This window comes from the organism of the source record quoted next, unplaced genomic scaffold, assembly GCF_019419815.1.
Source record: "Pyrus x bretschneideri cultivar Hongxiangsu unplaced genomic scaffold, Pyrus_bretschneideri_v1 Contig41, whole genome shotgun sequence".
Classification (NCBI taxonomy): Eukaryota; Viridiplantae; Streptophyta; class Magnoliopsida; order Rosales; family Rosaceae; genus Pyrus; species Pyrus x bretschneideri.
This window is the reverse complement of record NW_025999735.1, coordinates 1206488-1224007: the sequence shown is the minus strand read 5'-3', so window position 1 is coordinate 1224007 and position 17520 is coordinate 1206488. Positions and strand designations below refer to the sequence as shown.

Genomic DNA, 17520 nt, shown 5'->3' with positions numbered 1-17520 from the left:
CTGTCGCAAACTTGACCTCCTCATATCTCCTTTATCTGACCTCCGTATGGGGTGATCTTAATGTCCATGGAAAGCTCTTGGCGAGCACAACGTTCATGTGGTGTTATATTTCCCATTTTTCCAGTTCAAAGCCACAAAGCCCTCGACTTTTCCTGCATTTTGGTCATTTTTCGATGATTCCGACAACCATTTCGAACAAATGCGGTATGAAACTTCATCTACCCTTCATAATCTACAAGTTGGTATGCTTAGTTCGTGTTATTGTTGTAGTTGTAGTGTTCGGTGTTTTGAACCTTAGAAATCCGATTTTCCTTGGTGAATTTCGACGGTTTTCTGCTTGAATTTGTCATTGGCCTTGTTCAAAAAGTGTCTCCTTTGTTGAGCTCTAGCTACCTCATAAATTTGAGCCATTTTGGTTAATGTTGATAAATTCGGGTTTACCAAACCCTCGACCCTGGCTACCACCGCGTCTGGCGGTGCATGGGACCCATCCATAAGTGTTGTCTAAGTACCAAATACCTTCTAGTGACATTGTGAACTTGTGTCTAGCTCGGTTTCCCGAAATTCAATTGTTTTGTAAAGTGATTAAATTGGACCGCCACTCATTTGTATCCAACCATTGGATCGTCTCTCAATTTTGTAATCATCCTAGCTATTAATGGACCTTTGAGAAGTTACGGATCAAAAATCAGATGTGCGGATCTTCCAAATTGAATAACCTAGTGTTGTTGATCTTAGTGGATCTACTTTAACAACAGTTGACTTTTTAGTTAACTTGCCCTACTCTAGAGTGTCATTTAGTTTTAAAATGTTGTTGAGGCTTGATGAAGCTTAGCCATGATGATGAGTCGTTCCCGGTTGACGTGTGTCTCGATTACGTGGAAGTTACATTTGGCCTATGTTTGTGTGTCAATCTTGTTAAGTTTCCTAAGTGGGGTTTGTGTATTGTATTAGGTTCCTTGGAGTGGAGTTGGTGAATATAGAATTGCAAATAACCTAGGTGAGTGATTATAATATTATGTGATATGGTTATTACCCGTGAAACTCCCTTGTTATATACTATGTGGATATAACATGGATTTTCAAATGATTTTATGGAAATTTGTATTATTATGCTATGTTTACTTAATGGTGTGCTATGCTTGAAATGATTGTATTATGTGAGGGCTAGTAGATGATTGCTAACCTAATACATGCGATACTGTGGGATAGAATCGGAATCTGCATCATATAGTAGTGGTACATGGATGGTTCTACTTGGTTAATCTACAATGGAAGACCATACTACTTTGGAATTGCACTTGGTTAATCTGCGATGGACGATCCTTATTACTTAGGTATGGCCATACATATTTAGGGGTGATCATGCTTGGTTAATCCGTGATGGGTGATCACTGCCTATTCATATTCCTAGGAGTGACTCTGCTTGGTTAATCGATTATGGGGGTCACTACATACATGGTGTTCTCAGGAGTGGTTCTGCTTGGTTAATTCATAATAGGGGACCACATCTTGATTGGTTATCTATTGTAGGCTTCGATCGAATTGTCTCTCTATAACCCTAGAATATTGTTGATTACATACATGAAAAATTAGATTGAAGGCTTGTGTGGCTCAATCTAGAAAGAGTTGAATCAAATAGTTTACATGATGATGTTGCCTAAAAGTGAATGATTTCATATGTTGACTCATTCCTACTCGTAACAAAGAGATGCAATGATGAAATAGATACCAATCTCATTCCTACACGTGATAGTATTATTGATGGTGTGTCATTCCTACACAAGTTCGGGTTGTGTGATGACAGAATGTTATCTTGATAGACATGTGGAGAGATTCGAAATTGAATAACCATTCCTATATGTATCAATTAGGTGTATGGTGGTTAAGTTATGAAATATGTGGCAATTAGACCCTTATGATTACTAGGAATTGATGAAAGGTGAGTGGTATGTCATAATCCAAAGAGAGTGCCGAAATGGTATTGACGGTTAATACAGTATTTAGAAGAAAGTCCTGTGTGGACGTAGCACTACTTTGACATTTAATCATTTGATTGATTTATATTCACATATGATGTATTATTGTCACTCACATGAGCTTCGCAGCTTATCTGGGTTTTGGTTTGTCTGGTGCACCATTCCCACGACGTAGGGTTGTCTTGCAGTGTAACAAGTAGTGGTTAGTGAATCAGATCTCAAGTGGTGTAGTTTGTGGGTTGTGCACTCGAAAGTAGGCACGCTTTGTTGTAAGTTTTCCGCCGAGCCCTGATATATATTGTATGTATGAGTCTCAGTTACTTTATGTATTTTATATTGTACATTGTCCTCCCATCGCGCATTGATTATGGGCAGGCGTGGCAAGGCTGTTGCGGCATGGCTTGCTGCTTGGGCTTGGGCCTGCTAGGTTGCCTGGCTGGCAACAGCTGCTGCGGCTTGGGCTGCTACAAAAATCTGCATGTCCATAATGCTTTTCTTCGTGGTGATGTTGTGGTGGAAATCTACATGGACCCTCCACTCGGTCTTCGGCGACATGGGAGAATTTAGTGTGTCACCTACACAAATCATTTTATGGGTTGAAACAAGCTTCAAAACATTGGTTCTTTAAGTTTTCTCAAGCTCTTCATGTTGTAGGACATGTTCAATCTAAAGTCGATTATTCTTTATTTACCAAGCAACAAGGAAAGTCCTTTACAGTCCTTATTTATGTTGACGATATTTTGATTACAGGAAATGATTCGCATGCCATTGATGGTCTTAAAAGTCTTTTAAAACTTTCTTATCAAGGATCTTGGTAATTTAAAATATTTTTAGGCATAAAAGTGGCACGCTTCAAGAAAGGTATTTTGATTTCACAAAGAAAATATTTATTAGGTATCCTTGATGATGTTGGATTTTTAGGCTCGGCAGGCAAAATTTCCAATGGAGCAAAATCTCAAATTGCTTCCTGATGAGGGAGTGGTTTTTAAAGATCTTGCAAAATATCGAAGATTGATTGGTCATCTCATTTATCTCATCATTACATGGCCAGATATTACATATTCACTTCACCTATTGAGTAGGTTTATGCAAACTCCTCGGATTCCACATTATGATGCTGCTTTGCGTACTTTGAAATACCTCAAGAGCACCCCTGGCCAAGGTATAATGTTTACTTCTCAAAATGATTTAAAGTTGAAGGCGTATTGTGATTCAGATTAGGCATGTTGTCCTACTACTCGACGATCCACGATAGGCTATTGTGTGTTTATCAGAAATTGCCTTATCTCATGGAAGAGCAAAAGTTAGAAAACGGTGTCTTTATCGTCAGCGGAAGCAGAGTAGCGTTCTATGGCAGCAGCGTGTTGTGAACTAGCATAGCTGCAATACTTGTTTCATGATTTGAGGATTAAAAATCAAGGGCCAGCTACCCTATTTTGTGATAACCAAGCAGCCTTCCATATTGCTGCCAACGAACTAGACACATTGAGATTGATTGTCATTTTGTTCGAGATTAGATTATGGAAGGAAATATCGTCACCAGATTCGTTCCATCCACATTAGGAAGGAGTTTTCGAGGTGCCATTCAAGGAGAAGGTCAAGCCCTTCCTCAAGGATGATTCCAAAAAAAAAAGTAGTGCTTCAAGAGATTGAATCCAAATCTCTATCTTTTGTCTTTAACCCGCGAGCTTAGCCATCAACCTGCCTTTTCTCCGCGAAGCCGACTAGCGTCACCACCGCCAAAGTGAAGCATGCTTTCCCAAAATAAAAACCTTATGAAGCACAGATATGGGAACGAGAGCTAGAATTTGGGACTTGGGAAAGGGGGTTCAACATTCCGTGAAAACTCAAACAATCCTAATTTAAAAATGGCAGAGATTCGCCCCGATCGTCAAACCACTGCAAGTCGCAAGGCGTGGACTAATAATTGTAGCATGTTCCAGTATCAATGAGTGGCCCTCTTATCTTATGAACTTATTTCTACGATTGTTTTTCCAGATTCAAATGTTTGGTTGAAAAAATCGTAATTGACCGTGGTTCCATTTTTTTAACATGGCAATACAATCGTTGGATTGTCATAAATTTTAATTGAGGTTTCTGAACTTTAATAAATCGAAAAATTAATATTTAATTAAAAGCTGGTGTTAGGTTACATATTTATTTAGTTCTTAGATATGTACTTTAATTCATATTCTGTTTTTGTTTTAGTGTTTAATGTGTATAATATTCAATTAATGTCTCCCATTAAATATTTGAATTTGTTAATTTACACATTTTAATTTATTAATTTTGTTTAACATCCTCCAATTATATCCTTATAAATGTACCTAAATGAGAAAATATTCAAAAAATAAAAATAATGACAAATAAGAAACATGTAAATATATAAGTGTACCGAAATATATTAAAAGGAATTGATGTATCTAAATGTTTATGACATACCTAAATGTCTATACTGAAATGTATTATATTAAATTAACGTACTTAAATATCAGTATCGAAATGACCATACTAAATATATTAAATGAATTAATCTACCTTGATTCCCGCACTTCCCAGGTTGAGCTGCAGGGCCAGGCTCCAATAAGGGCATCCACCTCCTCCTACATTCAAATACCTAAAATAAAAGAAAATGTGAAATATTTGATAGGATCCATTTAGGAAACGTCGAATACCAAAAATATATTAAAATGAATTGATGTACCCAAATGTATGTATTGAAATATAAGATGTACTAAATGTCTATACCGAAATGTATTGTATTAAATTAATATACCTAAATATCTGTACCGAAATGACTATACTAAAATATATTAAATGAATTAATCTACATAAATTGTAAGATCCCACATCGATCAACGGAGACGAGGTGATGTGCCTTATATGTACATGTTCCCCTCCCTATAGTACGAGACTTTTTGGGAACTCACTGGCTTCGGATTCCATCGGAACTCCGAAGTTAAGCGAGTTCGGGCGAGAGTCCTAGGATGGGTGTCCCCCTAAGACGTTCTCGTGCCGAAACCCAAAGACAAAATCGTGAAGGTGTGGCTCAAAGCAGACAATATCGTGCTATGGCGAAGCTGGTTTGGGATGTGGCATAATGGTATCAGAGCCACTTTGCCATCGGTACAGATGTTCCAGTAAGGGCGTCGGGTTCCCCTTAAATAGGGTGGATTGTAAGATCCCACATCAACCAACGGAGAGGGGGTGATGTGCCTTATATGTACATGCTCCCCTCCCTATAGCACGAGGCCTTTTGGGAACTCACTAGCTTTGGATCCCATAAGAACTTCGAAGGTAAGCGAGTTTGGGCGAGAGCAATCCTAGGATGGGTGACCTCCCTGGGAAGTTCTCGTGCTAAAACCCAAAAACAAAACTGTGAAGGTGCGGTCCAAAGCGGACAATATTGTGTTATAGACCAACCTGTCTGGGATGTGACATAAATGAAGAATAGAAAGTGTATTGAAATATAGTTACGGATGACAATTTTAACCGCTAAACACGATAACCGTGGATAACTGCCTGAATAGATTGGATTTGTATATGAAAATTAGGGTATGGTATGGATTTGGGGAAAAACCGTGAACTTTATTTGGTTATGGTTTTGGATATGGTTATAGGGGTCCCCAATCCGTATCCGTCCCCGAATCCAACCTGAATATATATATATATATATATATATATATATTTTTATTCAATTTACCGAACCCTCCCTATACTATCTTTATTATGCACCAAACATCATGCATGGGGCATACCAACAACCTCATTAATTCAACACTCTTATTGTTATACTCAACCAAATTAATTCATCGAATCATTTTATATATCAATTATCAAATATTACAAGTTTATCAGATTCATCTCTCTTCAAGAGTCTCACTGTCAAGAAATTGGTGCATGTTATCATAAACAACTTCAAATATATTGTTAGTTTTTTGTAATTGGATGTTGCTAATTAATGACGGAATTAGTATCTACTAAAATTTATAATGCGTCAATTAGATAAATATATATATATATATATATATATATATTTTTTTTTTTTTTTTGACGAAGATGGATATAACCTATAACCGATTGAAAATCTGTTATCCGGTGGATATGGTTATGGATAATCCCTGATAGTTAATTTGTGGTTATGGATATGGTTAATTTTCGTGGTTATGGGGATGAATATAGTATTTTCGTCCCCAAACCGAACCGTTGCCATTCTTAAATATAGTTTACCTAAATAATGATAACAAAAAAAAAAAAAAAATTAAAAAAATATCATAATACAATTAAATGAGGAAAAAGAAAAATAATATAATTATGAGGTTACTAAATGCATCAAGGGACTAAATTTGATTTTAATCTTACACAATGTTTTAGTTTAAGAGTTACATTTTTGAAGGATTAGAATGCAGTTTTGTATTTTAATATGTTATTGTTGGTACTGTGCGTGACTTGCAGAAACTTACGTATGTAAACCTGAAGTTCGTAGACTTTAGATCAAAGATTTTAGGGTTTAGGACCCTGGGGGCGCCACTTTAACCAAATGGCTAACTATCTATCAGCGTTCCCCATAGCATCCTAGCATCTCATAGCCAACATATACGATTCTGATTTGATTGTTGTTCCACTTGATCTCAAGTTGACTGGTAAAGCAATAATATGGGTTAAACAAAACGAACAAATTCACACAAACAACTAAAAACCTCATAAAGAGCTGAGGAATGAAACAAAAAACAAGGAAAAATCAAAAGACGCACCTTGTACCTTGTCTCTCCAGATTCCTTTGCCTATAGAACACTGGAGCACAAGTTGTTTGTTTATAAAGCCAACTGCGTATATATGCCTTTTTTTCCCTTTCTAAGTAAAACCGAGTGATGGGAAATTGAAATTGTCAAAAAATGAAATCAAGAGGCACGGAAAAGAACGAAATTGACCGAACATAATTTTTCTTTTTTCTTTTGGTTTTTGGATTCGACTTTTCACTTTTAAAAGTAAAGGAAAGTAGATTAAGCAAAAGAAGGTTGCTGTGATAAAGAAACCAAAACCAGACAAGAGAAGGGCAATGGGAAGAACTACTCTCTTAGCAGATAATGAGAAGGGCAATGGGAAGAACGACTCTCTTAGCAGAAGAAGATCAGATAAATAATGTATGAGAGAGATAACGTGGTACGACAAAGAAATGCAATTGAAAAAGACTAAAAGCGAGGACTTAGTGGTCCTTGGCAGGCAAGAAATAGCTGTATTAGTTGACGTCAATCTTAAATTATAACTTAATTTTCCTGGCAATTATTTAGCACTTTAGCGTGGGAATCTACACCAATTATTTAGCACATTTGATTCATCGACGAAATTGTACTGACTGTATTAGCTATGAAAATAATTTTATTTTATTCTATTATGTTGCGGTTTGAATCTGATTCAAGTAAGCACTTGACCAGTAAGCTTTTTAAGTTGATCAGTAAACCTTAGGAGGTCGCATGATCACTTGATCAGGAAGCTTTAAGAGGTCGCATGATCACTTGATCAGAAGTGCATATTAATTTTTTACTATCGTAAAATGACAATTATTTCCCCATTGTGTTTGTACATCATTTAAGATCGAACAATTAAAAATTACGTAATATAAAATATTTTGAAGTACCATATAATTTTTTGAACGGAAGACGAAAATAGCAATTACATATATTATGTTATGTATGTCGTCATCCAGAAAATAAGCAGGGTGTCATAATGATGTGAACTGTGAAGGGAGGCTTGATAAACTTGTAGATCCAGCTGTCATAACGCTAGAATATGTATATGAACAAATAATTCAACTCTTATGTCGCTATAAAGGAAATTAATAGAGAATTTTAGTCATTAAAAAATTAATAATTCAACTGCAAAATTAAAATATTAAATCTATACTAATACCCACTACTAGTGAACCAACACTTATTAATTTGAAGATTTGACATAATGTTAGAAAATGGATATGAAACCAATAATTCAACTCTTATCTAGGGATGGGCAAACAGGTAGAGGAACCGCGTGTCGGGACAGGTAATGTAGGTTCGGGGCGGGTACGGGACAGTTCCAAATATTGTAAAGAGTAAACGGGCCACGCCGAGGCGGGGCAGGGCGCTGTCAAATACAGGGCGGGCCATGTCCTAATCCTTAGAAAAAGGGACCCCAGACTGACCAGTTTCTAATAATAATGAACGGTCGAGATTAAATGATACCCTATCATCTAATCTCAACCCTTAATTCCTACCCTAGTCGATGTCCCATGTGTCCACTGTCCAGGTTTCCACTTTCAGTTTCAGCTTTCAGTCACTCACTCCAATCTCCATCGTCTTCTCGAATCTCGACAACATCACCCATCCAGCCTCACCGCTGTCGCAACGGATAACAGCACCACCTATCCAGCCATCCTCCTCGACGACATCCCAGAGAACCCAGGTCCCAGAACCACGACTCGATTTTCTCCTCTTGGACAACACCACTGCCGTCGCAACCACTATCACCCCATCGCCGCCATCGAGGACGCTGCTACCAGCCATCATCCCTCTAAAATTTAGGTAATTTTGAATTAGGGATTTGTTATTAATTTGAATTTCGGGTATAGGGATTTTAGGGTTTTTAAATTAGAATTTGCGATTTTAGGGTTTTTGAACTAGGTTACTAGAGTTAATTTTGCAATAGATTGATGATTGATCTGTTTGCTTCTGAGAACCCAGAGGGCCTTTGATAATATTGAATGTTTGGATTGGACTATTAGAAATCCTGTTTGCAGTACATATGCAGCAACAACTTTGTTTGATGAATAAATCAGGTCATATTGTTTGTTTTTGGTTCCGATTTGGACGCTACGAAATCCTCCTGGCAACCGGTCTAGACAACCTAAGGCGATTTGTGTTGGTTAATGCTTTAAAGTTCAATGTATCTGTCAATTTATTTAAAATGTTAATGCTTTAAGCCTTTTGATTACAAAGCCAAATTACTACTCTAAACTAGGAAGCAGGGGCTAGGGAGTAGGGACTAGGGAGGGTTCAAACCCCGAACAGTTATATCAAACCCCATATAAGGTTATGTAATTTTAAGAGAGCTGTTGCATAAATCATTTCTTCTGCTAAATCTGCACATTGACACCTCTGAGAGAATTTCAGAAAATAATGTCAAAGCATCAGCTTAGACCAATCTTTGTCATTTGTATACGTATGATATGCTTTGAGTGCGGGAGTTCATGTTTGAATCTCAATATTTCATACTAGAATGCTACCGAAATGCAGGTTGAGGAATTGGCTTCTCTTGTTAAAGACAATCTTACTTGCAAGCATCATATTCTCTCAGTGGAAAAGTCCTTGGTGGACTTGCTTTAGAGTGATACCAGGCATGTAAGACAAACTCCTAAATGTTATTAGCATTGCCATTTCTTATGAGATTAGTTTTAGAGTAAAATATTAAAATTATATGGAGCAGGAGTGATGCAATTCTTTGTGGTATATCTACAGTAAAACTGTGACATCCCACATCGTCCAGGGAAGTGATCCTTATATGTATATTCTCATCCCTACCTAGCACAAGGCTTTTTGGTAGCTCACTGGCTTCGGGTTCCGTAGGAACTCTGAAGTTAAGCGAGAAGGGGGCTAGAGCAATCCCATGATGGGTGATCCACTGGGAAGTTGCTCGTGAGTTCCCAAAAAACAAAACCGTGAAGGAATGGTAAGCCCAAAGCGGACAATATCGTACTATGGTGGTGGAGTGGGCTAGGGAAGTGATTCGCCCCGGGTCGAGATGTGACAACACGATATTGTCTACTTTGGGCTTACCATTCCTTCACGGTTTTGTTTTTTGGGAACTCACGAGCAACTTCCCAGTGGATCACCCATCATGGGATTGCTCTAGCCCCCTTCTCTATGGTGGTGGAGTGGGCCAGGGAAGTGATTCGCCCCGGGTCGAGATGTGACAACGCGATATTGTCCGCTTTGGGCTTACCATTCCTTCACGGTTTTGTTTTTTGGGAACTCACGAGCAACTTCCCAGTGGATCACCCATCATGGGATTGCTCTAGCCCCCTTCTCGCTTAACTTCGGAGTTCCTACGGAACCCGAAGCCAGTGAGCTCCCAAAAGGTCTCATGTTAGGTAGGGATGAGAATATACATATAAGGATCACTCCCCTGGGCGATGTGGGATGTCACAATCTACCCCCCTTAAGGGCCCGACGTCCTCGTCGGCACACACGCGGCCAAGGTTAGGCTCTGATACCAATTGTCACATCCCGACCCGGGGCGGATCACTTCCCAGCTCTCTCTACCATCGTAGCACGATATTGTCCGCTTTGGGCTTACCATTCAATTGTCACATCCCGACCTAGGGCGAATCACTTCCCGGGCCCACTCCACCACCGTAACACGATATTGTCCGCTTTGGGCTTACCATTCCCTCACGGTTTTGTTTTTTGGGAACTCACGAGCAACTTCCCAGTGCGTCACCGATCATAGGATTGCTCTAGCCCCCTTCTAGCTTAACTTCGGAGTTCCTACGGAACCCGAAGCCAGTGAGCTCCCAAAAGGCCTCGTGCTAGGTAAGGATGGGAATATACATATAAGGATCACTCCCCTGGGCGATGTGGGATGTCACAAAAACTGGAGAAATCATTTAGTTTCGATTGGTGTTCTGTAGCATCTGGTTGTGAGTTACAGATGTTTTCGTCTTTTTTTTTTTCTGTTCTTTTTCTGTTGATTGGAGTATAGTCTTGTTTTGATGTAGAACTTAATATTAGTGGAAAGAGCTTCACTGGTTTGTTAAATAATTTGCAACCAAGAAACTTTTTTTTTCTTTTATTGTGGACAAGTTTCAACAGAGACTAATTTTTCCATATTCATTTATTGGAATCATGATTCCTCATAGAAACATAACCTTCATGTGCTCTCTCTATTTTTTGAAATATGGGGTGTTGAAATTAAAGTGGGAACAAAACCTTCATGTGATCTTCCTATTTTTTGAAATATCCGCAGGTAAAGTATGGCACTGAATTATAAATAGAACTATATATGTATGTATCGTTATGGTGGTAAAAAGAAGTGTTAAATAACGTGATATATTTGTGCAAATGTTAGTTTTTTTTAATATATATATAACAAAAAAAAAAAAAAAAAAAACCAAGGACCCGTGGAACTAACCCGTTTCAACTAGGTCAGGTTAGGTCCAGTTTCTATATTAGAATTTACTATCCCCGACCCAGCCCAGCCCGTGCCCACCCCTACTCTTATGTCGTTATATAGGAAATTAATTGAAAATTGTAGTTGTTGAAAATTTAATACTCAAGTGCAAATTACAAAAAAAAAAAAAAAAAAACAAAGTGTTACTATGTCCACTCCTCTTTCTTATTTCCTCACCCCACTTATTTTGTCACCCACCATTCTAGGCACATGATATTTTGCCATTCACCATTAACAGTAAGAAAAATAAGAAATCATATTTTTACCACCTATTTGTATTATCTCTCTAATAGAGATAAAACCTACTTGGGTTAGCCGGCCTTACCTCTATTAGAGAGATAATACAAAAATGGTACAAATAAATGGTATGTAGTATTACTCAAGAAAAATAGAATACTATTTTTACGCCCACCATTATTCCTGAAATACACTGTTCTAAAAATCCTCACCTAGCGTCATCTAGGCCAGGTCTAGGTGCTAGGTTGTTGGCCCCCGCCCCGATTAATGCCTAGACGTTTGAAAATTAAGAAATGGCACCTAGACTTGCTGAGGCACCCTCATAGGTCGCCTAGGTGTCCACCTAGTTTGCCCAGACCCTTCTAGGTTGCAACTCACTTAAACATAAAATAGATAACTTTTATTTTGTATTTTAATTTTTCAATAAATTGTAAGAGACTTATTGAATACTTAAATGAACACACATTATATGCTTGTTCCCTATATTTTTTCTTCTATTCCAATACTTCATAATATATATATATATATATGTCATTCTATTTTGTAGTTTATGATGAAATTATATATATTTTAAATATAAACAAACACTTATTTACCCAAAATATAATAGATCTACTTAAATCCGCCTAGTCAACCCGAGCGCCCGCGTAGCCGCCTAGGTGCTAGGTCCCAGCCTGTCGTCTAACTAGTGCCTAGCGTCTTTTAGAACCTTGCTAAAATAAGATTATATATTAAAGCGTGAATTGCCAATTTAGTCCTTGAATTATCACCTGAGTGATTATTAGGTCTCTAAACTTTTTTTTTTCAAAAAAATATGTTTTTGAATTATAAAAATCTACCAATTACATTCTTAATATCATATTCGAAGTTACTATATTCAATTTTCCATCAATTTAAGTCACATTACTTGCATGTAATACACATTGGAAGCTAGATTGGTATTTTTCATAAAGAAATAGTGTATGAAGTTAACTTTGAAGGGTAAATTACATTAGATTCGCAATCTATATGAAATGTTAAGGGCTTATAGGCGAAAAAATGACAGTATTACACTCTAAAGTGTGTCAAGTGACTTAAATTGATGAAAAATTGAATAAACTAGCTTTGAATATAATAGTAGGGATGAAATTAACAATTTTTAATGAATCTAGAGATTTATTTTACCAAAAAATAATTCAGAGACCTAAATTTCACTGAGATGATAATTCAAGAACTAAATCGACATTTCATCCTAACCACATGTTGGAGTGTGCAGAAATCAGCCGCATAACGATTTCCCCAAATCCACCCACGCAACCCCCCCAACAACATAGTTGTGCCTTCCCACCAACAGACAGAACCAACCCCAGTCGGAAATCTTAGAGGACCACCACTAGACTTGTAAATGGTCAGTTGTATTGGGTTCAGGTTAGTTTTAACCCAATCTGTTAAGTTAATGAGTCATTTAAATTTAACCTGTTAACCTGTTAAGCTAATAGGTCACCAAAACCTAACTCGCTAAGCTAATGACTCATCCTTTTAACCCATCTCACTCGTTAACAAATTTTTTATTTTACATTCTAATACTAATTACATGTATTTTGTACTGGGTTGCTAAAAAAAAGCAAATGACAATCTCATTTTCCCACACTAGCCCACATTTTACATCCGTTTTTCAACTACCAAACAGAATAATAATAGGGAAATGGATCCTCTCCAAGGCAACCCCTCGGGATCCTTCTGACCAGTGTTAGTAGGCCGTTGGATTTTTATCCAATGGCTACAATTATTATAAATTTTAAAGGGTCTCCTGTTTGTAGCCGTTGGATAAAAATCCAACAGCCCACTAACACTGGTTAGGAGGATCCCGAGGGGTTGCCTCGGATCCATTTCCTAATAAAAGCATAACTTATTGACCATCGTTCATGGTCCTTCCTATGCCAGCTGTAAAGAGGAATCACATATGAGCGTTCAAAAACCTTCAAGAGAAAAACAAAAAATGAATTGTTATTAACACTCTAAAAATCTTATTTGCAATTCAAAACTTTTTATAATTCAAATGAAAAATACACTTGTGAGGAATGTAGAATAAGATATTTGGAATGCTAATAATAGTTTCCAAACAAAAACCCAAAACAAATATATGAAAAAAAACAATATAATCATAAAGAATTGAAAAAACAACCACGAGTTGGTGGTAAATGACGGATTTCGAGGCTTCCTTCAAACTAAAAATTAGAGGTTTCAGGTTCGAAACTCGTTGCTAGTGTAGGGTTCGAAACTCGTTGTTAGTGTGGAAGCTAGACTTGTGGTCAGGGAGAGACTGAAATACCTCTGCGAGTCTTCTCGGCCTCCGAAAGGGATTGATAATTGTGGCTTACCACCGGTTGTCTCTTTTTGAAAAAAAAAAGTTCAAAAATTTAAAATTTAGAAATGAAGAAGGTACCCACAAGATCAAACGGAGAGTATGAGAAGTATGAGAAGGATGGAATGGACATTGTGGGCCACCCAGAAAGGTATAGCCAACCCGAAGCCAGAAAGCAGGTGGACCACCAGTGCCTCGCTGTGGATATTGCTTTCGAGGAGGGTTTATCAGCTATCTCTTTGTTCTTCTGCTTCATTATTGCTTTTTGAAATAAGCTGCTTCTGCAAAAAGCAATCTCCTTTGATTGTTGGGTATTCGATTGTGTGTTTGTATTCGATTGTCTTATTCTTTATTAAATTTACACACACCAGCGTTAACGGATCTTGTGGTAGACACAAAATGCCCCGTTATTTAACTAGTGATTATGAGTTTCTCCGTTAAAAACCCAACCGGTTGAGCATCCAAATAATAATTTTAATAGGTTGATTGGGTCGAGTTAATGGACTAGGTTTAAAATGCCAAGTCTAACCATCACGACTCCCCAAGTCTCCTACCTCCACCCATCTAGGCCTTCTCTGTACATAATTTTTAGTCGTCGAATTCGAATCAATATAACAAGCTATTGTGTGAGAGAGATAGGAAACATGAAGTGCACAAAGAACTCCAACTCCATCATATCCAGCACAAGAACATGGCAGTCCCATGCTTAAATTAGCCTCAGACGTCCTCAGCCAAGGCATCAAGCCAATGATGGGTTGGGCTGGGAGCATGAACGGAGCCAATGAAGGCTCATTGGGGGCAGGTGCTTCCATTCAAGTAATTTGTTTGTTAAGTTACAGACTACAGTTATATACTATACACTCGTTATCTTTAAAAAGTATATATGTATATAATATCCAACATACTACTTATACTCTATATCAAATATTATATGAACAAAAGTACTCTTATTTTGTCATTCAAATTGAAGAACTCCTCTTCCGCCCATCATGTATTAATATTTTTCTCATCACTTTTCCATTTTCCACTACAATATATATAAATTTTTGTAACATAGAATTGCGATACATCATCATTTAAAATCATTCATATTATCATATTGAATATAAATCATACTATAATAAAGTTTTCTTAGTTGATTTTTTGGATGCTCCCACTAAAAGTAAATTCTAGCTTTGTCCCTGGCTGGGAGGGAGAAGTTGGGTGATGGGTTGGCTGCCACGGTTGACTGTGGGGTTGACGAGCATTTGTTTCATTTTCAATTTTATGTAGAAGTCTTCATTTGTTAAAATAATATTTTGATTAGGTCCTTTAAAGTCATTTTATATGAGGTAAATTTATCAACAAAATATTCTTTTTAATTTAAAGTAGTGAGAAAATTATACAATGGGGTGGATTTAATATCTCTCTTTAAAAAATAATCTCTTCTAATACCCACACTATTGAACAAACAGTTACTAATTTGAAGATTCGTCATTTCTTTATCTTTCTATTTAAAGTTGACAGCACAAGCGATTAAATTTTAAATTTCGACAGTCATTAAGGGAATGCTAGTTGTTATTTTTATAAGAGTTGAGCGTAACAAAGTTTTTTGAACTATACCATACATTTAGTTTTGATCTCTAAACTCTAGTTATTGTTGCTTTCATTCTCGAATTGTCCCGTTCCCTGGGTTCCTATTTGTAGCTGTTGGATCAAATTTCAATGGTCCAGATCCTCCGAACTTGATGGATTAGAAGGAATGGATCCATAAAGGATCCCCTTCTCATTAACCATTATGATGACATATATAGACTTTTTTTTTTATTTTTATTAAACGATGTTATCTACATTAAAAGGGAGATGGTGTGCTTAGCCTCACAATGGGCTAGTAATAATGTGGTTCAAACTCGCATTTGACGAGAATTGAACCTAAGACCTCTCACTTACAAGTGAAGAGGAACACCACTATACCGTATTACTAAGTGGTTGTGACATATATAGACTTTATCTCTACTCTTATAAATTGTTTATATGCTTTTTCATAGATTTAAAAAATTCTTTTTTTTTTTTTTTTTATGAGTTTAGAGACCAAAACTAAACTCAGTATAATTCAAGGATCTTTACTACAATTTAGCTTTTTATAAACTAGTTAATCCTTTTCCTAGTGAACGGTAAATGGAAGGACTTGTAAATGGCGTGCTGTAAGGCATGGGGCTCAATGGGTAATGAAATTGGAAGAAAAGACAATAGGCGATGATCCAAAGATAGTTAGGGAAGTTCAAATTCGGCTTATTCACTACATTTTGCTAGATGGATTGCTACTGTTTAATTTTAGGAAAATTTTATTTGAACTCATATAACCTCTTTTTACATCTATCTTACTCTTTACAAGTAGTTCCTCGTTTCCTTCGTAGACAAATACTTCTTTCCAAGGAGTAGAAAGTACATAGACCTTTACAAGACTGTATAATTTCTGAAGGAAAACAACTGATAGAACCAAATAAATCTGCTGGCAGTGGACCATACTTTTCATCCCAGATCTCTGTTTCCTCCGCCATTCTCATCTTAAGTTTTCAAATTTGTGAAATGAACCCTGAAATATTAGCAACTCACTTATTTAAAGATACTGCACCTCCAATGGACTCCTTAGGTGATCAGCTCATTACAATTGGCGGAAAAGAGAAAAATCGAACTCCAACCATGCTACCTATCTTGCTCCTAGAAGGCATGGTTGGTGTAGAAGTTCTATTCGTATTGGCTCCTTATCATTATGAATCCCTACATCAGAAGCTGTTGGATTATTAGATTGCCGGGCCTGCCTCATTCTAACGATATTGATATTGTCTCCAACTTTACCACATACCAAATCTGTAAGGTGTGAGACTTTACCACAAAAAATTTCGGTATTAGTTAGAGTGGGGTAATCAATTTAAACCCCTTGGTTTTTTTTCCTACCACCGATGTGGGATTTTAACAGAAGCATGGTTGAAGTACAATTTTTATAAAGAGCTTCTAAAACGATTTTTTTAGTTAAAATTGACATAAAAACAGAGAGCGGGATTAGATATGCTCTAACGGAACATTTTCAAAATTTTGAAGTCGATCTTTGTTTTATTGCTTTTTATTGCTTAGTCTTCTAAGTATATGTTAGCAAATCACAATGATTCATGGATATGGACACAGATAAGGGGATACGACAAGACACGATGCGGAGATACGTCAAATTTCTAAAAACGAGGACACAATACATCAAGGATACGGCAATTAAAAATATGTATCAATAAAAATAAATAAATATATCCATACCACTGCACAATAATATATTATAATATACAAAACACAATAATATTATAATAATACAAAAAGTTAAAAACAGAAAAGCAAAAGGCTTCATCAGATTTGAATGGACTATGGGGGTAGTGGAATGGGTATTATAATATATTATTGTGGGTAGTGGTATGGATATAATAATATTAGTTTCAACTTTTAGAAAAGCAAAAGGCTTTTTAATCAGATTAAGGGCTGGTTTAGTATTGCTATGCTTTTAAAAAAAGCTGTTTCTGCTGTGCTGTGTGTGACATCCCACATCGCCCAGGGGAGTGATCCTTAAATGTATATTCCCATCCCTACCTAGCACGAGGCCTTTTGGGAGCTCACTGGCTTCGGGTTCCGTAGGAACTCCGAAGTTAAGCGAGAAGGGGGCTTGAGCAATCCCATGATGGGTGATCCACTGGGAAGTTGCTCGTGAGTTCCCAAAAACAAAACCGTGAGGGAATG

General features: G+C 37.0%; 1 long non-coding RNA gene across 1 annotated transcript; it reads right to left on the bottom strand.

The window, feature by feature from the left end:
• Positions 1-4477: 4477 nt before the first annotated feature.
• Positions 4478-7043, bottom strand: LOC125469306. Its single transcript, XR_007251652.1, has 3 exons — positions 6734-7043; positions 6443-6619; positions 4478-4596 (listed from the first exon to the last, which is right to left on the bottom strand). It is a non-coding gene; the product is annotated as an uncharacterized LOC125469306 (long non-coding RNA).
• Positions 7044-17520: the final 10477 nt, after the last annotated feature.